We start from the raw sequence: 26,545 nt of genomic DNA on the forward strand, positions 1-26,545 counted from the left end.
GATCCGGTATTTATTTTTTTCACATTTTTAAAGGTCTGCACATGCGCAGACCGAAAGACCGGATCCGTCAATGTGGCAATTTTAATGCTGGATCCGCCACGAATACATTTCAATGGAAGTGTTCCGGAATTTTGGATGGAGAAAATACCGTATTTTTCTCCCTGTAAGACGCACTTCCCCCCCCCCAAAAGTGGAGGAAAAATAGCAGTGCGTCTTAGGGGGCAAATGCTGCAATTTACAATGATACATGGCCGCCGCGATGCCGCACAGCATGGTTGGCGGGTATATCAACTGAGAGGGAGGAGGGGCTGGGGTCCAGCATCTGGATTAGGAATGACAGCGGGGACCGGTGCAGTCCCTGTATTCTATTGCACTGACCCTGCTCACTGTTGTATAATCTTATCTAACCTGCATTGTTAAGATATAATAATCATGTGTAATCCAGCTGTATTACTTACAACTAAGTTCCGAAGCAGAGAGGAGGGAGGAGGCAGGCCGGGAGGTCGAGCGGGCGGCGTGTCACTCACTATGTCATGCGCTTGCGCCGCCCACTTTATGAATGAAGCAGGCGCGTGACGTAGTGAGTGACGCATCGCCCGCCCATCCTCCCGACCTGACTCCTCCCTCCTCTCTGCTACGGAACTTAGTTGTAAGTAATACAGCTGGATTACACATGATTATTATATCTTAACAATGCAGGTTAGATAAGATTATACAACAGTGAGCAGGGCCGGTGCATTACAATACAGGGACTGCACCGGTCCCCGCTGTCATTCCTAATCCAGATGCCGGCCCCCAACCCCTGTATTGGGGTTCATCTACACTGCAGAGACACTGTTATGGGGGATCTGTGGATGGCACATAGCATAAGATGCCATATACAGTCCTGATCAAAAGTTTAGGACCACTTGAAAAATGGCAAAAAATAATACTTTACATTGTTGGATCTTAACAAGGTTCCAAGTAGAGCTTCAACATGCAACAAGAAAAAATGAGAGTGAGACTAAACATTTTTTGAGCATTCAATTAATAGAAAATAACGATTAAACTGAAACAGACTGTTTTTCAGCTGATTCAAATTTTAGGACCACATGCCTTTAAAAGGCCAAATCTGTGCAAAGATGTGGATTCATTGTCATTTTCTGTCAGGTAGTCACACGTTGTGATGGCAAAGGCAAAAAAACTCTCCCTTTTTGAACGTGGTCGGGTTGTTGAACTGCATAAGCAGGGTCTCTCACAGTGCGCCATCGCTGCTGAGGTAAGACGCAGTAAGACAGTCATTTGGAATTTCTTAAATGATCCTGAGGGTTATGGAACAAAAAAGTCAAGTGGAAGACCCAAAAAAATTTCACCAGCACTGAGTCGGAGGATCCAATTGGCTGTCCGTCAAGACACTGGACGATCCTCGACCCAAATTAAGGACTTTTTCCTTCAGTGGAACAATGGAGCTTCAGGAAGTGCAGGGGCGTCAAACGGCCGCTGGCTATGTCCAGATGTTGCAGAGAGCATTCCTCATGACTGAGGGCCCTCGTCTGTGTGGTAACCACTGGGTTTTTCAAGAGGACAACGCTACAGTACACAATGCCCGCAGGACAAGGGACTTCTTCCAGGAGAATAACATCACTCTTTTGGCCCATCCTGCGTGTTCCCCTGACCTAAATCCAATAGAGAACCTTTGGGGATGGATGGCAAGGGAAGTTTACAAAAATGGACAACAGTTCCAGACAGTAGATGGCCTTCATGCGGCCGTCTTCACCACTTGGAGAAATCTTCCCACTCACCTCATGGAAACGCTTGCATCAAGCATGCCGAAACAAATTTTTGAAGTGCTCAACAATAACGGCGGAGCTACTCAGTACTGAGTTCATGTTTGGAAGTTTGATTTCTGTTTTGGGGGGGTTTAGTTGTTTTTTTGATGTGTGGTCCTAAACTTTTGATCAGCTGAAAAACAGCCTGTTGTTTTCATTAAATTGAATGCTCAAAAAATGTTTTGTCTCACTCCCATTTCTTCTTGTTACATGTTGAAGCTCTACTTGGAACCTTGTTAAGATCCAGCCATGCTAAATATGTTTTTTTGCCATTTTTCAAGTGGTCTTAAACTTTTGATCAGGACTGTATGTGTCATCCACAGATCCCCCCCATAGCAGTGTCATCCACAGATCCCCCCCATAGCAGTGTCATCCACAGATCCCCCCATAGCAGTGTCATCCACAGATCTTCCATAGCAGTGTCATCCACAGATCCCCCCATAGCAGTGTCATCCACAGATGTCCCCCTAAACAGTGCCATCCAGAGATCCCCATAACAGTGCCATCTAGAGATCCCCATAACAGTGCCATCCAGAGATCCCCCATAACAGTGTGTCATCTACAGATCCCAAATAACAGTGTCCTCCACAGATCCCCCACAACAGTGTGTCATCCACAGACCCCCCATAATAGTGTCATTCACAGACCACCATTAGTTCAAAATCCACCAAAAGCACACCTTTTGGTTAAAAAAAGAATTTTTTCTTATTTTCCTCCTCAAAAACCTAGGTTCATCTTATGGGCAGGTGCATCTTATTGGGCGAAAAATCTCAGCATGCTGCGGTATTTTCTCTGGCCAAATACCGTACGAGTGACTGAACTGAAGACATCCTGATGCATACTGACTGGAATGCTCTCCATTCAGAATGCATTAGGATTAAACTGATCAGTTTTTTTCCAGTATTGAGCCCCTAGGACGGAACTCAATACTGGAAAAGAATAAGGCAAGTGTGAAAGTACCGTAAGGCAGGCATGGCTCATGGGTAAAACGTCCCACGTCTATCGCTGGAATCACCATCTTCCTCAGGGGTCTCCAAAGTTTTTGTACTTGTATGTTCCTCGGCATACTGTAACTAATGCCTTGTAAATGTTTTGTACCCTTCTCCTGACTGATCCCTTTGACGTGTCGTAAACTGTTTAAAATAAGACTAAGAAAATCCTGCTAGAACAGCTGCACTTTATATGGGATTAATCAGAATCAATTTAAATGATGGCAGCTGTGTAGTGACTACTAACATATTTAACATGAATTTAAATGTAATTGGATAATTCTGAACGCAACCGCATGCCCAGTTATGAGGGTGTTCACACTTATGAAACCACATTATTTTAGCTTTGTTATTTTTATTTACAGATTTTTCAATGGATCTGTACAGTTTATGGGTCACATTAAAGGTATCGGATATATAGGCTAAATATTTTTTATTAATATGTGCTTAAATTTATTTGCTTCAGGTGTCTCTTTCAGGGGTTAGTAAAAAGATACAGTCCTTCTGAACCAGTTAAACAATTGTTTCTAACCCACCACCACCACTACCACCACCACCACCACCACTAGGGGGTGTGTAATGCGAACATCACTCAAGTTGCTGTCAGTTGACTTGGTTTTCCACCAGGTAACAACAAAGAGTATTAATTGGAATCATTTTAATAATGCTAGAAAAGTTTCCAGTTAAACTTCCCCAGCAGAGGGCAGTATAAGTATTGTTCTAACTTCTAAGCATATAGTAAAAGGCAGAACAGCTGCACTCCTAGAGACATTCCTCATATGGGAAAGTCAAACATGTGTCAGTTAATGTGTTGGAGACAATAGTGTGATTGAGCGATGAATCTAATGTACCATAGGGTTAAACTTTATTCATGCAAAGAGATTAGTATACTAAACAGCAGAACACTTGTCTTTCTGCAGCAGCACCCACTAGTAAGAGTGAACTTCTGGTGGTGGAGAGACTGTTGTGTCACTGAACAAGTAAGGATTTTACTGCCTTTTATTTGCATCATATGTTTAATGCCTTATTTACATGTCTTTGTGCTTGGACTCCCATATTGTTGAATGGATTAGGCAGTAGCTGAGGGACAGACAACAGAGGGTTGTAGTCAATGGAGTACATTCAGACCAAGGTCATGTTACCAGTGGGGTACCTCAGGCATCTGTTCTGGGACCCATATTGTTTAATATCTTTATCAGCGAAATTGCAGAAGGCCTCGATGGTAAGGTTTGTCTTTTTGCTGATGACACAAAGATTTGTAACAGGGTGGATGTTCCTGGAGGGATACACCAAATGGAAAAGGATTAAGGAAAACTAGAAGAACGGTCAAAAATCTGGCAACTAAAATGTAATGTTGATAAGTGCAAGATAATGCACCTGGGGCGTAAAAACCCAAGAGCAGAATATAAAATCAGTGATACAGTCCTAACCTCAGTATCTGAGGAAAGGGATTTGGGGATCATTATTTCAGAAGACTTAAAGGTAGGCAGACAATGTCATAGAGCAGCAGGAAATGCTAGCAGAATGCTTCGGTGTATAGGAAGAGGCATTACCAGTAGAAAGAGGGAGGTGCTCATGCCGCTCTACAGAGCACTAGTGAGACCTCATTTGGAGTATTGTGCTCAGTACTGGAGACCATATCTCCAGAAGGATATTGATACTTTGGAGAGAGTTCAGAGAAGAGCTACTAAACTGGTACATGGATTGCAGGATAAAACTTACCAGGAAAGATTAAAAGACCTTAATATGTATAGCTTGGAAGAAAGACGAGACAGAGGGGATATGATAGAAACTTTTAAATACATAAAGGGAATAAACAAGGTAAGAGGAGAGAATATTTAAAAGAAGAAAAACTGCTACAAGAGGACATAGTTTTAAATTAGAGGGGCAAAGGTTTAAAAGTAATATCAGGAAGTATCACTTTACTGAGAGAGTAGTGGATGCATGGAATAGCCTTCCTGCAGAAGTGGTAGCTGCAAATACAGTGAAAGATTTTAAGCATGCATGGGATAGGCATAAGGCCATCCTTCATATAAGATAGGGCCAGGGGCTATTCATAGTACTCAGTATATTGGGCAGACTAGATGGGCCAAATGGTTCTTATCTGCCGACACATTCTATGTTTCTATGTTTCTATGTCAGTGTTTGGTCAGTGATTTCCATCAGTGATTTTGAGCCAAAACCAGGTTCGACTCTAAACACAGATCAGGTGCAGATCTTTCCCTTATACCTTATGTCTGTGGAGGCTCCAATCCTGGTTTTGGCTCACAATCACTGATGGAAATCACCGACCAAAACACTGATGTGTGAATGAGGCTTTATACAGGAAATGCTTGGTGATCAGATGTTTGGTCTTTGACTTTCTTTTCCTCCTTTGATTATATTATTAGCTGGTATATTTAGTTTTATTTCTGCATCCCTAAACCTGATGCCAACTTGAGCTGCCCACATTGCTGCCAAGTATTTTTAGCCTTCTGTAAAGTAAGAACAAACTCTCCTTTGGTTTTCATCTTCCCTTTTTGTTACTTGGTCTTTGCTGTCATGTGATGGACATGAGATAGAAGTACACACTTGTCTTGTTTCATGATGTTGAAATGCAACTCAGTCTTTAAAAGAGTTATATATTTTATACTAATGCAAAATGCTGAAACTTTTTATGATCTGTAACTCATATGTGTTATTTACGTGCAACATTTTGAGACAGGAAACACGTGTTCACTAGCAGTGACCAGTGGCAGATTTTACCACCATGCAAGCCAAGCAAATGTATGGGGTCTCAGGTATCATAAATGCCAAATTGGCACCAGGCTGTGGCACTCGAATTACACAGCTCCGTACACTGTATAATGGTTACTGCAGGGCTGCATCCATTCAATGTACTTCCAGTACCTGGTTTTGGCACCAGAGCTTGCGAAAACTGATCGCCGGTGGTGCTGGGAGTCGGACCAGTTTGATATTGATGACCAATTCTAATGATAGATAATCTATAAGTAAGTCCTAAAATATAGTGGATAGATTGAAAAAATGAACCTTATTTTGAAGCGGCGCTGCTGCAGAAGACAGGACTCCGGTAGGTAAATAAAAATGGATCTTTATTTGTATTAGTCTACGCGTTTCAGGGGCGGACTGCCCCCTTCATCAGGACAGTATGTCTGTACTATAGGTACTTAGATACAGACATATTGTCCTGATGAAGGGGGCAGTCCGCCCCTGAAACGCGTAGACTAATACAAATAAAGATCCATTTTTATTTACCTACCCGAGTCCTGTCTTCTGCAGCAGCGCCGCTTCAAAATAAGGTTCATTTTTTCAATCTATCCACTATTCTTCATATCCCGGAAACCGTATCCCACGGCAACGGGTAAGAACCTGGGCAGCAGCAGCAGTCACCCCCGCAAGCTGGACGGGCTTATACCGGCAAAAGTGATTCAAAGGAGTTGTGACTCATCACAACCCAAAACGGTAAGCACAATCAGTGTATTGTTGTTTTAAAAACTACCAAACGGTTTTACACACGAGGCGCTGCCTCCTGTCTCTTTCTTTTTTATCTACATAAGTCCTAAAATATGCCTTTAACCTCTTTATGACGCAGTGATTTTCCCTTTTTTGCATTTTTGTTTTTCATTCCTTACCTTCCCATTCACGCAGACCTATGAGGGTTTTTTTTTTTTTTTCTGGAAAAGTTTGAATGTCAACATTTAGGCTAGGTCGTAACGACGACACGGCACAACTACACTGCAACATTTGTTGCGCGACAATTTTTATAATGATAGTCTATGGTGTCGCACTGTGACATGCTGTGCATGTCGCGTCGCAGTCGCAGCATGTCGCAGTGCGACACCATAGACCAGGGCTGGCCAACCTGCGGCTCTCCAGCTGTTGTAAAACTACAACTCCCACCATTCCCTGCTGTAGGCTGATAGCTGTAGGCAGACTGGGCATGCTGGGAGTTGTAGTTTTGCAACAGCTGGAGAGCCGCAGGTTGGCCAGCCCTGCCATAGACTAACATTATAAAAAATTGTCGTGCGACAAATGACGTCGTGTATACCTGGCCATAATATTGTATACAATGTAGTAGGGCCTGGCAAAAAATTTCAAATGGGGTGGAATTGTAAAAAAATACAATTGCTCCATAGTTCTATGGTTTTAATTTTTTACGGCATTCCTTATGCCATAAAACTGACCTGTTCCCTTCATTCTCTGGGTCAGTACGATTACTGCGACCATTGACGACCCACCAAGCAAATGTTGGTTTTGTAGTGGAGTCTTTTTTTTATTTGTGGGGGGACGTGGATGGAGTTGGGGAGGAGTGCCTTTTACACCAGCGCCCATGCTCTTCTTTTTAGGTAAGGCTCTGTACACACCAAAGTAGTGAATGCATCGCCCCAATGCATGAAGCTGTATGCCTTACGACTGCATACATCTACCACTGAGTGCCACTATAAAAATATTGCACTGCACAGTATACATCTTTTGTAGGATCCACTTGTATTGAAAAACTTAGTATAATTACTATAATACTTATGGACTAACTAATTTATGCAAACAATTGCCTAAAGCAGGCATGCTCAACCTGCGGCCCTCCAGCTGTTGTAAAACTACAACTCCCGCAATGCCCTGCTGTAAGCTGATAGCTGTAGGCTGTTCAGGCATGCTGGGAGTTGTAGTTTTGCAACAGCTGGAGGGCCGCAGGTTGAGCATGCCTGGGGCCCTAAAGTAATCAGTACAAGTTTCGGAAAGAAAAATCAGCCCAAATCATTGCCATTACTGTATATCAAGAAAGAGACATTTCCCTTCTAAAAAGAGGAAGAATTCCTAAAGTAAGAGTGATATGGGGAGAATGACACACTGAGCGGCATGTATGTGGGTCAGAGAAAGCTCTAACCACAGTGCTGATGTGGGTGTAATGTCTATAACGAGTTAACTCTCCCCAGGCTGTGGGTCTGCCCAAGTGAGTCAGATCAGCCTTCTAACCCTCCTCCAACTACAATGTGCAGGCTTGGTACAGTCTTTGTGTTTCTTTGATATGGCCTGCATGCTGTGCGCTGAAAGAAGAACTTAACTGTCAGCTCTCCTGCCCAGAAGTGTCTGTAAGCTTCATAGACAAGTGTAAGTGTAATCGTTCAGTACTTATCTTATGCTATACCTGTTTGTTTAGCTGGATCTTTGGTTAATAGTTAGTAATCTTTCTACTTGCACACAATATTTGCTATGGCAGATCTCAGGCTGTACATTGTTGCATGCACAGTGATAAACCTTTTAGGTTGTCATCAATTAACAATTACAGGTGTTCTCCGCCTTTAGCACCATGGCTAATCGGAATGATAGGATGACAAACATTGGAGAATAAAAAGTAATACTGCATATAGGTGGGCAGTGTTATTGCTTTCAACCCACTGACAATCATAGGCACAGGGGCGCACCTAACCTTTCTGCTGCCTGAGACGCAAACTGAAATGGCGCCCCCCCATGCCAATTTCTTAACCTAACCCCTTTGCCACACTAAAAGCGCTCATTGCTCATTGCCCTTCTGCTGCCCCCTCTTGCCCCTACCTGGTGCTCCCTCAGGCGTTCGCCTCACCTGGCCTCATTGGTGGTGCACCCCTGTACCCCTAGATTTGCATTAAAGGGAACCTGTCACCAGGATTTTGTGTATAGAGCTGAGGACATGGGTTGCTAGATTGCCGCTAGCACATCCGCAATATCCAGTCCCTATAGCTCTGTGTGCTTTTATTGTGTCAAAAAAACTATTATATATATATATATATATATATATATATATATATATAATATATATATATGGAGAAGGTCAGGCAGCACTCCTTCAGATACTGCTGTAATTGTATGGGTGCCCGCGGTGGTCCCTCGATATAGGACGAAATCAGTAGAAAAAGAAGATCCGCAGCACTCCTTCAAGTAAAAAATGTGCAATTTATTCACACATGTCTTTGCTGACATGTGTGAATAAATTGCACATTTTTTACTTGAAGGAGTGCTGCGGATCTTCTTTTTCTATATATATATATATGTAATTGAGGCAAGTAAGAAGCCCAAGGAGCTGTTACTAACATTTCCGGAGCCCAGCCATGCCCACTGTGAAGGAGCCCAGCACCGCCCCGCATACTCCAAATCTCCTTCTTGCTCCCCGACGTCACAAAGCTAGAGCGCCGTAATCTCGCGATGCGCGAACCTGCGCATGCGCAGTGTCAGCATAGTGTTCCTTCCCTGTGCTAGCATCAGCCTCAGGGAACGAACTGCGCATGCGCTAGCTCGCGCATCACGAGATTACGGCGCTCTAGTTTTGTGACATCGGGGAGCAAGGAGGAGATTCGGAGGATGCGGGGCGGTGCTGGGCTCCTTCACAGTGGGCGTGGCCGGGCTCAGAGTCAGAGAACGCTGGACTCATCTCTGAAGCATGGAGGAGACAGGACTCCTCTAAGGTTAATTTACATATCTATAAAATCGTTTTTTTTACACAATAAAAGCACACAGAGCTATGGGGACTGGATATTGCGGATGTGCTAGCGGCCATCTAGCAGCCCATGTCCTCAGCTCTATACCAAAAATCCAGATGACAGGTTCCCTTTAATGAAAGGGTCATAGCTGTACAAACACATTCCTAGGAATAAGAAAACCTATTGTGTCATTTCCGCAGAAAGAAATTTTTCTGTCTGGTGAAAAACTAATCATGAATGGGAAAGTGAGATGCTAGAATATATGACGGATGATTGGGAAAACTAATCTGGAGGACAGACATACATGTCCATGAAGATCTTGTTCATTACTTGTCTACTTCACCAGATTTCAACTATGCACAGAAATACAGTTCTTTAGAGCTCTTTAAGCTGGCTTAAGGCTACATTCACACGAATGTATTTTGTTTCCGTGTCCGTTCATTTTTTTTGCGGATAGGATGCGGACCCATTCATTTCAACGGGTCCGCAAAAAAATAGAATATGTCCTATTCTTGTCCGTTTTGCAGATAAGTATAAGTATTGTTACAATGGATCCGCAAAAAAAAACGGATGCCATACGGACTTCATCCGTTTTTTTGCGGACCCCAAAACACATACGGTGGTGTAAATGTAGCCTAAGTTTTCCTTAATTTTAATATGGGTTGCCTATCCTCAGGATAAGCCATCAATATATGATCAGGCCCACACCCCCGTCGATCAGCTGTTTCATAGTTTCAACAGAACTACATACAGTAGCTTTTAACCGTTGTGTAATGGACAAAGCCAGTAAGGCCCCTTGCAGACGAGCATGCTAGATTCAGTCTGGATGCGTTGCGGGTGGATTCAGGGAAACCCGCTCGAGTTCACACGCAATTTGTCTGCGATTGCGTTGTTCAGTTTTTTCCGCGCGAGTGCAAAACATTTTAATAAGTTTTGCACGCGCGTGATAAAAAACTGAATGTTGGCACCCAGACCCGAACACGGACTTCTTCACTGAAGTTCGGGTTTGGGTTCGGTGTTCTGTAGATTTTATTATTTTCCATTATAACATGGTTATAATGGAAAATAATAGCATTCTGAATACAGAATGCTAAGTAAAATGTCCATTGAGGGTTCAATTTTTTTTTTTTTAAATGACTCACCTCATCCACTTGATCGCGCAGCCGTTATCGTCTTCTTTCTTCTTCTTGCAGAACCTGCAAAAGGACCTGCTCTGATGTTATCGCACTCACCACGTGGTGAGCGCCTTGAGGTCAGCGCAGGTCCTGCTGAATGAAGATAGAAGTTACAATTAACCCATTTATGATGGCTTCATGACTACAAATACTAAACATACATCAGTGGATACATTCTTTCTTAGGCCCCTTTCACACGGGCGAGTTTTCCGTGCAGGTGCAATGCGTGACGTGAACACATTGCACCCGTACTGAATCCTGACCCATTCATTTCAATGGGGCTGTGTACATGAGCGGTGATTTTCACGCATCACTTGTGCATTGCGTGAAAATCGCAGCATGTTCTATATTCTGCATTTTTCACACAACGCAGGCCCCATAGAAGTGAATGGTGCTGCGTGAAAATCGCATAGCATCCGCAAGCAAGTGCGGATGCAATGCGATTTTCACGGATGGTTGCTAAGGAGATGATGTCAATAATAGGGATGATGTCACGACAAAGGGTAGGGATAAGTGCAGCTCTAAACTCCAACCCACCTCTGCCCCTGCCTACTTGCACGGCCCGTCCTAACTGACAGTGTACAACTTGGCGGCAGTCCCTCGCTTAGATACGTGCAGGGTCCTAAGAAGATAGAGAAGTACCGTAACAGAGTCAGGCAAGCCAAAGCCAAAGCCAGGAGGTCACGCAGGTACACAGGGAGCAATGCAATAACGAGGTCAAGACACAATCCGGAGTCAGAAGCCAAGAGGTCACGTCAATTCCAGGGAGCTCACAAGGTCGAGGTCAAAAACCGAGCCGAGGTCAAAAACACACACAGAATGGCACAATAGAAAAATGCTGGTGAGGGCAACAAGACCAATCACAGGCAACCTGTGGCCAGGAGGCTGCTTGTTAACCACCTCAGCCCCCAGTGCTTAAACACCCTGAAAGACCAGGCCACTTTTTACACTTCTGACCTACACTACTTTCACCGTTTATTGCTCGGTCATGCAACTTACCACCCAAATGAATTTTACCTCCTTTTCTTCTCACTAATAGAGATTTCATTTGGTGGTATTTCTTTGCTGCTGACATTTTTACTTTTTTTGTTATTAATCGAAATTTAACGATTTTTTTGCAAAAAAATGACATTTTTCACTTTCAGTTGAAAAATTTTGCAAAAAAAACGAGATCCATATATAAATTTTGCTCTAAATTTATTGTTCTACATGTCTTTGATAAAAAAAAAATGTTTGGGTAAAAAAAAAATGGTTTGGGTAAAAGTTATAGCGTTTACAAACTATGGTACAAAAATGTGAATTTCCGCTTTTTGAAGCAGCTCTGACTTTCTGAGCACCTGTCATGTTTCCTGAGGTTCTACAATGCCCAGACAGTACAAACACCCCACAAATGACCCCATTTCGGAAAGTACACACCCTAAGGTATTCGCTGATGGGCATAGTGAGTTCATAGAACTTTTTATTTTTTGTCACAAGTTAGCGGAAAATGATTTTTTTTTTTTTTGTTTTTTTTTTCTTACAAAGTCTCATATTCCACTAACTTGTGACAAAAAATAAAAACTTCTATGAACTCACTATGCCCATCAGCGAATACCTTGGGGTCTCTTCTTTCCAAAATGGGGTCACTTGTGGGGTAGTTATACTGCCCTGGCATTCTAGGGGCCCAAATGTGTGGTAAGGAGTTTGAAATCAAATTCTGTAAAAAATGACCTGTGAAATCCGAAAGGTGCTCTTTGGAATATGGGCCCCTTTGCCCACCTAGGCTGCAAAAAAGTGTCACACATCTGGTATCTCCGTACTCAGGAGAAGGTGGGGAATGTGTTTTGGGGTGTCATTTTATATATACCCATGCTGGGTGAGAGAAATATCTTGGCAAAAGACAACTTTTCCCATTTTTTTTATACAAAGTTGGCATTTGACCAAGATATTTATCTCACCCAGCATGGGTATATGTAAAAAGACACCCCAAAACACATTCCTCAACTTCTCCTGAATACAGAGATACCAGATGTGTGACACTTTTTTGCAGCCTAGGTGGGCAAAGGGGCCCATATTCCAAAGAGCACCTTTCGGATTTCACAGGTCATTTTTTACTGAATTTGATTTCAAACTCCTTACCACACATTTGGGCCCCTAGAATGCCAGGGCAGTATAACTACCCCACAAGTGACCCCATTTTGGAAAGAAGACACCCCAAGGTATTCCGTGAGGGGCATGGCGAGTTCCTAGAATTTTTTTATTTTTTGTCACAAGTTAGTGGAAAATGATGATTTTTTTTTTTTTTTTCCATACAAAGTCTCATATTCCACTAACTTGTGACAAAAAATAAAAACTTCCATGAACTCACTATGCCCATCAGCGAATACCTTGGGGTCTCTTCTTTCCAAAATGGGGTCACTTGTGGGGTAGTTATACTGCCCTGGCATTCTAGGGGCCCAAATGTGTGGTAAGGAGTTTGAAATCAAATTCTGTAAAAAATGACCTGTGAAATCCGAAAGGTGCTCTTTGGAATGTGGGCCCATTTGCCCACCTAGGCTGCAAAAAAGTGTCACACATCTGGTATCTCCGTACTCAGGAGAAGTTGAGGAATGTGTTTTGGGGTGTCTTTTTACATATATCCATGCTGGGTGAGATAAATATCTTGGTCAAATGCCAACTTTGTATAAAAAAAATGGGAAAAGTTGTCTTTTGCCAAGATATTTCTCTCACCCAGCATGGGTATATGTAAAATGACACCCCAAAACACATTCCCCACCTTCTCCTGAGTACGGAGATACCAGATGTGTGACACTTTTTTGCAGCCTAGGTGGGCAAAGGGGCCCACATTCCAAAGAGCACCTTTCGGATTTCACAGGTCATTTTTTACAGAATTTGATTTCAAACTCCTTACCACACATTTGGGCCCCTAGAATGCCAGGGCAGTATAACTACCCCACAAGTGACCCCATTTTGGAAAGAAGAAACCCCAATGTATTCCGTGAGGGGCATGGCGAGTTCCTAGAATTTTTTATTTTTTGTCACAAGTTAGTGGAAAATGAGACTTTGTATAAAAAAAAAAAAAAAAATCATCATTTTCCACTAACTTGTGACTAAAAATTTAAAATTCTAGGAACTTGCCATGCCCCTCACGGAATACCTTGGGGTGTCTTCTTTCCAAAATGGGGTCACTTGTGGGGTAGTTATACTGCCCTGGCATTTTACAGGGGCCCTAATGTGTGGTAAGTAGGTAAATGACCTGTGAAATCCGAAAGGTGCTCTTTGGAATGTGGGCCCCTTTACCCACCTAGGCTGCAAAAAGGTGTCACACATCTGGTATCTCCGTACTCAGGAGAAGGTGGGGAATGTGTTTTGTGGTGTCATTTTACATATACCCATGCTGGGTGAGAGAAATATCTTGGCAAAAGACAACTTTTCCCATTTTTTTTATACAAAGTTGGCATTTGACCAAGATATTTATCTCACCCAGCATGGGTATATGTAAAAAGACACCCCAAAACACATTCCTCAACTTCTCCTGAGTACGGAGATACCAGATGTGTGACACTTTTTTGCAGCCTAGGTGGGCAAAGGGGCCCAAATTCCTTTTAGGAGGGCATTTTTAGACATTTGGATACCAGACTTCTTCTCACGCTTTGGGGCCCCTAAAATGCCAGGGCAGTATAAATACCCCACATGTGACCCCATTTTGGAAAGAAGACACCCCAAGGTATTCAATGAGGGGCATGGCGAGTGCATTGAAAAAAAAAAATTTTGGCACAAGTTAGCGGAAATTGATTTTTTTGATTTTGTTCTCACAAAGTCTCCCTTTCCGCTAACTTGGGACAAAAATTTCAATCTTTCATGGACTCAATATGCCCCTCAGCGAATACCTTGGGGTGTCTTCTTTCCAAAATGGTGTTATTTGTGGGGTGTTTGTACTGCCCTGGCATTTGAGGGTCTCCGCAATCATTACATGTATGCCCAGCATTAGGAGTTTCTGCTATTCTCCTTATATTGAGCATACAGGTAATGAGATTTTTTTTTTCCGTTCAGCCTCTGGGCTGAAAGAAAAAAATGAACGGCACAGATTTCTTCATTCGCATCGATCAATGTGGATGAAAAAATCTCTGCCAAAAAAAGAAAAAGGAGGGGAAAGGCGTCTGCCAGGACATAGGAGCTCCGCCCAACATCCATACCCACTTCAGCTCGTATGCCCTGGCAAACCAGATTTCTCCATTCACATCAATCGATGTGGATGAATAAATCATTGCCGGGATTTTTTTTTTTATATATACAAAGTGTTTGCCAAAGTATATGAACACCGCCACCTCCTCAGCTCATATGCCTCGGCAAACATATCTTTTACTGCAGAGGAGAAATCTCGTCTTGCAGCGCCGCATACACCGACTTGCGTGTAATCTGACAGCAGCGCAATGCTTCTGTCCGAATGCACATCAGTGCTGCAGCTGGTCGATCGGTTGGTCCACCTGGAAGGTAAAAAAAACAAAAGAAAAAAGAAAAAACCAGGCCGCAAAGCAATAACTTTATTAACTTTAGAACAGAACATATTAACTTTTTTAAACTTTTTTAACTTTTTTACTTACCGGTAATTTTTTTTTTGTTTTGTTTTTTTTACCTTTATAGAACAAACCTCTCCTTCCCCATGGGACAATGTGCAAAGCGCAAATCGCCCAAAGATGTGGCGAAGTACGTTATGCACTTTATCCCAGGTGAAAGGAGAGGTTTGCAGCAGCTGTGAGAGAAAGGGCCCTAATAGCCCTGTGTGCCTGTCCTGGTGAGATGTGATCCCTATGCTAGGTGTACCTGTGTGTGGTACTTCCGGAAACACTCTCCTAAGCATAGGGCAGGGTGGTCCGGACAGTCAGGACAGAAATAGCGGGTGTCACGCCTTATTCCACTCCTGCTACAGACACGACATTTTTTTCGGGGTGGCGGTTGGGTTGAGGTACCAGCAACGACACTGGGGAAATGTCGCTCGTGTAGACGGCTAACTACACTGGTGGATGGGGCCACGGAACCTCCTGGGTAAAGGAGGTTCTCGATGATCTCTTCCTGGAATTTGAGGAAGGATCGTGTTCTCCCAGCCTTACTGTAGAGAACAAAACTATTGTAGAGCGCCAATTGAATTAAATATACAGACACCTTCTTATACCAGCGTCTGGTTCTGCGGGAAACTAAATAGGGAGCCAACATCTGGTCATTGAAGTCCACCCCTCCCATGAGCAAATTATAGTCGTGGACTGAGAGGGGCTTTTCAATGACACGGGTTGCCCTTTGAATTTGTATTGTCGTGTCTGCGTGAATGGAGGAGAGCATGTAAACGTCACGCTTGTCTCTCCATTTCACCGCGAGCAGTTCTTCGTTACACAAGGCAGCCCTCTCCCCCCTTGCAAGACGGGTGGTTACAAGCCGTTGGGGGAAGCCCACGCGACTAGTTCGCGCGGTGCCACAGGCGCAAATCCGTTCTAGAAACAAATGCCTAAAGAGGGCCACACTTGTGTAAAAATTGTCCACATAAAGATGGTACCCCTTGCCGAATAAGGGTGACACCAAGTCCCAGACTGTCTTCCCACTGCTCCCCAGGTAGTCAGGGCAACCGACCGGCTCCAGGGTCTGATCTTTTCCCTCATAGATCCGAAATTTGTGGGTTTAGCCTGTGGCCCTTTCACAGAGCTTATACAATTTGACCCCATACCGGGCACGCTTGCTTGGGATGTATTGTTTGAAGCCAAGGCGCCCGGTAAAATGTATTAGGGACTCGTCTACGCAGATGTTTTGCTCAGGGGTATACAAATCTGCAAATTTCTGGTTGAAATGGTCTATGAGGGGCCGAATTTTGTGGAGCCGGTCAAAAGCTGGGTGGCCTCTGGGACGGGAGGTGGTGTTGTCGCTAAAGTGCAGGAAACGCAGGATGGCCTCAAATCGTGTCCTGGACATAGCAGCAGAGAACATGGGCATGTGATGAATTGGGTGCGTTGACCAATATGACCGCAATTCATGCTTTTTTGTCAGGCCCATGTTGAGGAGAAGGCCCAGAAAAATTTTAAGTTCGGAAACTTGGACTGGTTTCCACCGGAAAGGCTGGGCATAAAAGCTTCCCGGGTTTGCGGTTATAAATTGTGTGGCATATTGGTTGGTCTCTGCCACGACTAAGTCCAAGAGCTCCGCAGTCAAGAACAGCTCAAAAAATCCCAGGGCCGTACTGATCTGAGCCGTCTCAACCCGAACTCCAGACTGGGCGGTGAAAGGGGGAACTACTGGTGCGGCTGAAGTTGGTGACTGCCAATCAGGGTTTGCCAGCACCTCAGGGATTCTAGGGGCTCTACGGGCCTGTCTGTGCGGTGGCTGCGACGGGGTAACTAGTGCACGTGCCACCGTACCAGCTTCAACTGCCCTTCTGGTGCTCGCTACTTCACCAGGTTGTACGGCAGTGCTGGTACTAGGTCCAGGAAGGGCTGCGCTGCTGGTGTATGCCTCACCACGTGATCCGGCAGCGACAGCCCCACTCTGCTGCTCTTGAAGCGGATCCTGCATAACCTGTGGTCTAGCGACACGGGGCCGGGTACGCCTGGTGCTGCCAGGGACCTCAACCTCCTCGTCCGAACTTTGGGTCAGAGAGCCACTGCTTTCTACAGGTTCATATTCTGACCCGCTAGATTCGTCAGATGAGGGTTCCCACTCCTCATCCGACTGGGTCAGAATCCTGTAGGCCTCTTCAGAAGAATACCCCCTGTTTGACATTTGGACTACTAAATTTAGGGGTATTCCCTGAGACTACCCAAGAAAAAAAGCAAGCCTGTCTTACAAAGGGGAGGCTAGCGAAGTACCGGAGGCCGCTGCGGTTGATAAAAAATATCAAAACTGATTTTTTTATCGCCGCAGAGCGTGTAAAGTAAATGTGCAGTGATCAAAAAAAAATAATTTTTTGTCACTGCGGTGGGGCGGGCGTGGGTGAACGCACGTGTGGGCGACCGATCAGGCCTGATCGGGCAAACACTGCGTTTTGGGTGGAGGGGAAACTAAAGTGACACTAATACTATTATAGATCTGACCGTGATCAGTTTTGATCACTTACAGATACTATAAAAGTACAAATGCTGATTAGCGATACGCTAAACAGCGAATAAAAGTGACTGCGGTGCGGTGGGGTGGGCGCTAACTGATGCTAACTACCTAACCAAGGGGCCTAAACTATCCCTAAAACCTAACAGCCAATACTAGTGGAAAAAAAAAGTGTCAGTTTACACTGATCACTTTTTGTCTTTCACTAAGTGATTGACAGGGGGCGATCAAGGGGTTAATTTGGATGATGGGGGTGATGGATGGTGATCAGGGGCTAAGGGCAGTGTTTGGTGTGTACTCACAGTGATGTCTGCTTCTCTGCTGGATCCAACCGACGAAAAGGACCAGCAGAGGAGCAGAGAAGCCATATAACAGATCATATTTACTAATATGATCTGTTATCTGGCTTGTGATTCGATTTTTTAAAAATCAGCAACCTGCCAGCGACGATCATTGGCTGGCAGGTTGCTGATGCAATAGTCCTTTAACTTTTGCCGGCCCGCGATGCGCATGCGCGGGCCGGCTGTGACCGAAATCTCGCGTCTCGCGAGAGGACGCGCCGGCGCGTCCAGGAGGAATTAAACAACCACCTCCAGGACGCGTCTGTGCGTACAGCGGTCCGGAGGTGGTTAAAATAGCCCTAAGTGATGAGTCACATGACGTGGCCAGCATCACGTGACTCATGTTACACAATTCAATTATCGGCGCTCAGCTCCCCTGCAACTCGTTGTCTAAAGGATAGAGGACGCTGGCTGCGCTGAGGAGGCGTGCGCTGCCGGGTCCTCCCTGCCCCCTGGTTACTGTGGAAGCGAGGACGCCGGCCGCGTCCCTGCTCCACTACATGCACTGGATTCCGGCGGCGCTGTGAAGGGGAAGTGCGTCGCCGGCTCCCTGTTACAGATGAGCCCCGGGACCCCATTAAAGTCCATTTACTTTATAATTTTCCATTATAACATGGTTATAATGGAAAATAATAGCATTCTTTAATACAGAATGCTAAGTAAAATGTCCATTGAGGGTTAAAAAATAATTTAAAAAAATTACCTGAACTTCAGTGAAGAAGTCCGGATTCGGGTCTGGGTACCAACATTCAGTTTTTTTATCACGCGCGTGCAAAATGCATGAAAACGTTTTGCACTTGCGTGGCAAAAACTGAACAACGCAATCGCAGACTATTTGCGTGCAAACTCGCGCGGGTTTCCCTGAACCCGCCTGCAACGCATCCGGACTGAATCTGGCAAGCTCATCTGCAAGGGGCCTTACTGTGGTATTACTACTGCTCACATGTATGGATATATAGAATGATACAAAAAACTGTATTAAAGACACCTGCATCTACAAAAAGGAGGAATAAGTAAAACCTTCATTTAGTCCTTTTTCGACTCAAATTGTCCAACCTATAAATCCACTTTGTTTTTTCTTGTAATACGATTTTGTCCCATTTCTAGCCCCAAGTGACTTCTTACAAATACTCCAAAATTGGAGACATTTGGGGTCACCATCGTGATGTTGTCTGACATGTCTGGAAATTACCGTATCTGCTTTGGTATTGATACTACTAATATGCTGACAGATTCGACGTCTGAACTCTTGGATTGTTTTTCCCACATAGATCTTCTGACTGGGACATTGAGCGATGTAAATTATACCTGTAGTCTGACAGTTGATAAACTCTTTGAAATAATATGATTTGTTATTAACTGGATTTATGAATGATTTCGTTTTTTTAAGAAAAGGGCAAAAGCATCACCTGCCACATGGATGTGTACCCACCACCTTCGATGTAAGCCATGTCGTTGAAGGAGACGTTGGACTAAAAAAACTGAACAAGAATGTCTTTAAGATTTTTGCCTCTGCGACGTGTAATACTGGGACGTATGGTTATTGTGTCTCACAGGTCATTGTCCGCCTGTAAAATGTGCCAATATTTATTCAAAATTTGATACACTTTTGGGTTTTGGATTACTTATTCCTCCTTTTTTTAGATGCAGTTTTTGTATCATTCTATATGTTCTGTAAGAAGGCACAAGGAATTATCGTAGATGATAGGTATGTGTCACCGAGGTTCCTGGCCTCGGTGAAGTAAGAGCCAGTTTTCTGTGTCGGCAGCAGTTGCTGTTTGACACCTTGCTAGCTAGTATGGCTGGAAATAGCTGACCCAGGGCGGCTCTTACTGGGAGTAGTCAAAGTGCTGGGTGGGTGACTACTCCCCACAGTCAAGGCCGGGTTTTGGCAGTACCTGGCTGTCCTTAAATAGGCAGCTGGGCTCAGCAGAGATGTCTCTGTTTCTGGGATCTGAGGCTTTGTTCCATGCTGGAGGGCTGAGATCCGAACGCTGGGGAAATAGGTTCCCTGAAGCCTTGTGTGGAGTACTGGAGGCATAACTGCCAGCAAGGTGATTTGTGTTATATGAACTTTCCATTTTGCGTGTGAATTAACACCAAGACTGCAAAGTTACGTTCTGTTTTGTATAATTGCCTCAAGTGTGAATAAACGCTGACATTTTGAGTTAAGAACTTGTATTTTGCCTCTGTACTGCGCCCGCTTACCCTATCTTCTAGAGCGAAACCCTGCATTTGGTGTAGGATGCGTGCACAAGCAGTGAGGCTGGTGGGAACGCCGATATTTTTGGTTTCTGCATTTTTCAGGCACGATTGTATGTCGTACATTAAACCAGCTGTATTACAACCAGTTCCTCACGACAAAATAGAGGCTGTTGTGAAGGCCCTCGTGGAGGCTAATTTGCAGCAGCAAGAGACAAACCTGCAGCAATGCGAGGCTAATAAGCAGCAGCAGGAGACTAACCAGTTGCTGCTACAACAGGTGATGGCTTTGCAGACAGCAGGAGCAACCCGAGCGTCAACGATGCCCGGAAAGCAGTCCGTGCTGCGATTCCTAAGATAAGCCCCACAGACGGCATCGTTTGATGAGTCCCGCCCAATGACATATCCTAGGCATTTAGTCTCCTCTAACCCTATCACACATTTTTTTAGGTTAGTGGTTAGTCCAGCCTCCCGAAGGGAGTCCACTACAGCCTGCACCTTGGGCAGGTGACTCTCCCTTTCGGTACTATGAATGACAATATCGTCCAGGTAAGCCAAGGTGTACCTACGATGCGGACGAAGTACAACGTTGAAACGTGGCGGGGGCGCCATGAAGGCCAAAGGGTAACACCTTATACTTATACAGCCCCTCAGGGGTGATGAAGGCAGTTTTTTCTTTGGCATCCTCCATTAAGGGCACTTGCCAGTACCCTTTGGTGAGGTCCAAGACCGAGAAATACCTTGCCTGTCCTAACCGCTCGATTAGCTCATCCACCCGGGGCATGGGATACACATCAGAATTAGAAATCTCATTTAATTTACGAAAATCATTACAGAACTGTAATGTCCCAACTGGCTTGGGTATTAGAACTATTGGGCTGGCCCACTCACTTTTAGACTCCTCGATGACATTCAGCCCCAGCATTAACTTCACTTCCTCCGAGATGGCTTTTCGCCGAGCCTCGGGCACCCGGTACGGCTTTAACCGGACGTTTTACCTGGGGCTCAGTGACAATATCATGCTGGATTATGGAAGTGCGTCCAGGGAGTTCAGAGAACACATCCGTGTTCCGACTAACGAACTCCCTGGCTTCCTGAGCCTGTTTGAAGGAGAGGCTGTCAGCAATTCTAATTGTGGCAACTGCTTCCCCTGCAGCAGACAGAGGGGCCAAAACCTCTTCCCCTAGACAAACCGACTGTGTTCTGTCCTCAGCGCAGGTCTCCCTATCCTTCCAAGGTTTTAGTAGATTAACATGGTAGACCTGCTCCGGCTTTCGCCGCCCTGGCTGGTGTACCTTGTAATTTACATCTCCAATTTTCTCTATTACCTCGTAGGGCCCCTGCCACCTAGCCAAAAACGTACTGTCCACTGTCGGTACCAGAACCAAAACCCGATCACCCGGGTTAAAGCTCTGGACTTGAGCCTGCCGGTTATAGATTCGACTCTGGGCTCGCTGAGCCGCCTCCATATGTTCCTGAACCAGTGGCAACACGGTCTCTATCCGTTCTTGCATCCGGAAGACGTATTCAATAACACTTTTATACGGAGTGGGCTGTTTTTCCCATGCCTCCTTGGCTACGTCCAACAGCCCGCAAGGATGTCTTCCATATAGTAGTTTGAAGGGCAAGAACCCAGTAGAGGCCTGGGGCACCTCTCGCACTGCGAACATAAGATAGGGCAGGAGGAGATCCCAGTCCCTTCCATCTTTGGACACCACTATTTTTAACATATTTTTTTAAGGTTTGGTTAAACCTTTCTACCAGCCCGTCTGTTTGCGGATGGTAGACGGACGTCCGTAACTGTTTTATGTGCTGCAACTTGCACAATTCCCTCATGACCTTGGACATGAACGGGGTCCCTTGGTCAGTCAAAACCTCTTTGGGTAGTCCTACGCGGGAAAACCTCTCCATCAACTCTTTAGCTATGAGTTTGGCCAATGTATGCCGCAGTGGCACCGCCTCCGGGTACCGGGTAGAGTAGTCTAGGATGACTAGAATGTGTTGGTGCCCTCTAGCGGACTTTGGTACTGGTCGTATGAGATCCATAGCGATTCTTTCAAACGGGACCTTGATGATCGGGAGAGGTACTAAGGGACTACTGAAATGGGGCTGGGGGCTAGTTATCTGGCAGATCAGGCAAGACTTACAAAACTCTTCCACCTCTCTAAACACACTGGGCCAGTAAAACCGCTGTAGTATACGGTCCTGTGTTTTCTGCAATCCCAGATGACCCTCGAGAACATGTTGGTGCGCTAGATCTAGTACCAGTTTGCTATAAGCCTTGGGCACCACCAACTGTTCCGCATTCTCTCACCGTAGTTGGTTGACCTGATACAGAAAATCATGGAGAACCACAAAATGCGTAAATATCGACTCGGCCCCCGGTTGTTGTGGTTCACCATCGATCATTAACACATTCTCCCAGGCTGGGGATAATGTCGGGTCCCTGTGTTGTTCTGTACCGAAATTATCACCGGAGACCTTCAAGTCTGCCAATTCAGGGCCCGGCGGCAAGTCCTCCACCTCCCCAACCATCACATTCAACGGGGTTGTTCCCCCCTCATCCACCGAAGTGGCGGTCACCCCTACTGCTGGCCCTTCGGCCTCGGGTTCCCAGGGTTCTGGCCTCCCACTTGAGCATTGGCCAATCCCCTGGGGTTATCCCTGACTCTTGGGGACCGGTAAGTCTCATATCTGGACACAGTATCGGGAAGCCCGGGAAGTCTCTTCCTAATATTAGTCCATAGTGTAGATTTGTGGCGACAGCCACTTCATGAATCCTTCTGCCGGCAACCGTGGTTAAGGACACCAGAGCGGTGTATGAACATTACCTCGACTTTCCGGCCAGTAAACTCAGCTGGTCGCACCAGGGTAGCCCTTACCAGGGTCACCAGACTCCTTGAGTCCAGCAGAGCCACCGCTGGAGTGTCTCCCACTTCCACCTGGCACAGGTGATTATTATCTAGAGACTCCCTAGTACCTGTTGCACACAGCTTTCTGGCATATAGCGACCGACAGTAGCCATAGTTAGTGCCCATGGGCTCAACCCTATGGGAACAGTCGGCCCTTACGTGACCAGGCTTATGACACCTCCAACAGATCACCGGAGCCAGGTCCGCAGTGGGTAACTCCCGGGTGGGCTTTTTCAGCTCCAGTCTCCGGGTCTGAGGTGGGGATTGTCGGGGTTTAACTGCCCCCCTTCCCGAAATAGCCTAGTATTGTTCTACCAGGTCCACCATTTCAAGGGCATTAACAGGAGACGCCTGGCCAATCCAATGCTGAAGAGGGTATGGCAACGCCTTCCACAACATATCAGCTAAAATATGGTCCAGCATAGCAGTGGGACCAGTACATCCGGTTGTAGCCATTTTTGAAAAAGGTGGAAAAAACCATAATACTGGGGTCTCGCAGGCTCAGGTGGGTTAAACTCCCACTGGTGCACCCTGTGGGCCCGGACCAACACATTCACCCCAGCCTCGCCAGGATCTCACCCTTCACTTTCTGGTAATCGGCTTCTTGCTCGTCTGGTAAGTCGAAATACACCTGCTGGGACTCGGATGCCAGGAACGGAGCGACAACCACAGCCCACTGATCTTGGTGTAGATTCTCCCTCACGGCCACTTTCTCGAATACCGCCATCTTGGGGATCGCCGTACGAACCGCTTTCCGGGCATCGTGAACGCTCGGGGATGCTCCTGCCGTCTGTAGAGCCATCACGTGTTGCAGCAGCATCTGGTTTGTTTCTTGCTGCTGCTTATTAGCCTCCCGCTGTTGCAGGTTAGCCTCCAAGAGGGCCTTCATTACAGCTTCTATTTTGCCGAGTAACACGGGTTGAAATTTAGCTGGTTTAATCCAGGACATACATCCGTGCCCAGAGAAAAAACAAAAAACATTTTGGCTTTTACGTCAGCCTTACTGCGATTGCCTGCATCCTTCACCAACTGTGGGGATTCGCTTTGGTAGACAGGATAGGCGGACGCAGTATAGAGGTACCAACCAGTTCTTAAATCATCAATAGATAATGAGGGGCACTCCAAATTTGGGAAAAAGGCAGCAAGTACTCAATGAATACGTCAATAATCACACATATTTAATATAAGGAGCCAGTACATAAAATAGTAAAAACATCCATAAAATAAAACAATGCGTACAATAAGTGTGGACCTCAAATAATCGCAAGGGAATCGCAAATGATCATGAAACAAATTGCGTTGCGAATATATTTTCTCCAACAATCGCCAAGGATGTCAGTTATGTGACTCTGCTTGCAAATAATCGCAGGAGATGTCTGCGATCTCAGAGTATCAGTTCTTATCTCCAGCCTAATAAGAGGCTCCAACTAAGTCGGATGGAAGACCTTGGTGTTCACAGCAGTAATAACACCACACACTGTCCAGATTCTGTCCCGCTAGCTTAATCGGAAATACCTACCTCCCCCATAAAACTCCCTTAAAACTCCCATATACCCTTAATATATATATATATTTCAGTGTATATGTATGTGTATATATATATATATATATATATATATATATATATATATAGAAAATAAAAATCGGACTGCACTCTAAGCATTTCTTCAGAGAAGTTCGTTTTTATTCACCCATATGGTGGCAAAAGCGACGTTTCGGCTCAAGCATGAGCCTTCTTCAAGCATTGGTGAACAGTGAACAGCAAGTATATAAAGGTGTGCCAATACATACATTCAATCAAACAACATAATTGATGCTTTAAAAATAATACATGTGTACAATATATAAATATGTGCAAAAACCGCATAATGGTCATGATTGTAAAAGTGACTAGTGCATTACATACAGTAAATCTCTATGATACAACGAATTACATAAGAAAACACCATAAGACATATAATTGGTTACATCTGTAACCCATCAATACATCATTCATGCATCAACTGTAATGGTGCACATGTGCAAATAAGGAAGACTAATGAATTGCTACCTGGGGGAGTGATGGCGCCCACATGTACCATAGCGCTGATCCGCGCGTCCTCAGGAGACCAACGCGTATGTCCCAGTCGCATCACGTCATCATTGGGAGACAGGCTGATGCATAACAGTGCCGCCTACTGATGACATCAGCGGCGCACCCGATAGCATGTCACCGCCTTCTCCCATCGATGACTCCACATAGCGGCGCATGCGCAATAGCTACAGCAAGCTGTTTGCCGCCATATTGGAAGAGGGAATCTGAGCAAAAGGGTAATCATTAACTCTGTCGTTTATTGCCTTGTTCGTTCCACATCCTCAGTTACTGTGGTTGAATACCACCATGATGCAGGTTGGATGAGTAACCATCCTTTCCAAAATGGTAAACCCAAATCCACTCGTCACCCCAATGCCAGCGGCACGTCAGTGTCATCAGCATTGTAGGATCTTGCCCTGCTTCAATACATGACTGTGAGGGTACTCCTCATTACAACAGAACGGTTTAAAACAAGCGACAGTATCCGCTACAGCAAAGAAAGTATAAAGTGCTCAGTATCGGCTACAGCAAGGGAAGTATAAAATACTCCTCCCTTTTTAAAAAAAAATTCATCTTAACGGGACATACGCATGGAAACCAGAGAAAAGAATATCTCAACACAATTATTTTTTCGTGGGCTCATCCTCCACCATTCAGGTTCATCAGTTTTCTAAGGTGCCATCTGTGCAAGTGTATCTGAAAAGATAATGCAAAAGTGTCAGTGTCATATATTAGTAAAATTACCTATTACATTTATATTAAAATCAATTTCTTACTCATAATTATGTGTTTACATTTTTTCTTTTTTTCTTTTTTAAACCAATGAATCTGTCAACCACAGGAGGTAGTTTGGAGCCCACATCAATGGAACATAGGGGCAAACTTGATCTAAGATCCAACATCTGAGATCTTTTTCTTTATGTCCCAGTAGCCCAAAGTGTCTCGGCACTGGCAAATCTTTGCGTCCCTTTCTGATTGTATAACGGTGATTATTTAGCCTAGTCTTCAAATCCGTGGAAGTTTCGCCTACGTACAGAAGTTGGCATGGACAGGATAAGACATAGACTACAAATGAAGAGTCACATGTTACGTGAAACTTGATGGGATATCTTTGACCTGTGTCTAGGTGTGTGAATGTCCTAGATCTACAAATCAGGCTACAGTTAACACAATGTAGGCACGGGAAACAGCCCGTGCCTGATGGTGCCAACGTTGTCTGCCTGGTAATAGATCTGGGTCCCACATCCGCCCTCACCAGTTGGTCTCTTATATTTTTACACCTACGATAGTACCGTTTTTAGGCAACTGCCAAGTATTGGCCAATGTCGTTTCAGGATTTTATTAATTGCGCCGCTGTATTCTGAATAGGTGGATACAAACGTGATTCTTTTCTGTATCTTCCTGTTATCCTTACCCTGCAATAGGGAATCCCTATCTACAGCCAGCGCTTTTTGTCTCTGCTCAACGAGCAGTTTGTCCGGATATCCCCGTTGTTTAAACTTAACAACCATGCTGTCAACCGTATTT

The 26,545-nt window shown here is 44.9% G+C and overlaps 1 protein-coding gene across 1 annotated transcript in view; it reads left to right on the forward strand.

The window, feature by feature from the left end:
* The first annotated feature begins 7,800 nt into the window (after nt 1–7,800).
* Nucleotides 7,801–26,545, forward strand: part of TLR3 (toll like receptor 3) — a 51,075-nt gene continuing 32,330 nt past the window's right edge. Inside the window, exon 1 of the mRNA XM_040418756.1 lies at nt 7,801–7,906. The gene's annotated coding sequence lies outside the window, so the exon portion shown is untranslated. The remainder of the gene's footprint in view (nt 7,907–26,545) is intronic.

This window comes from Bufo bufo, chromosome 2 (genome assembly GCF_905171765.1).
Source record: "Bufo bufo chromosome 2, aBufBuf1.1, whole genome shotgun sequence".
NCBI classification, from domain to species: Eukaryota; Metazoa; Chordata; class Amphibia; order Anura; family Bufonidae; genus Bufo; species Bufo bufo.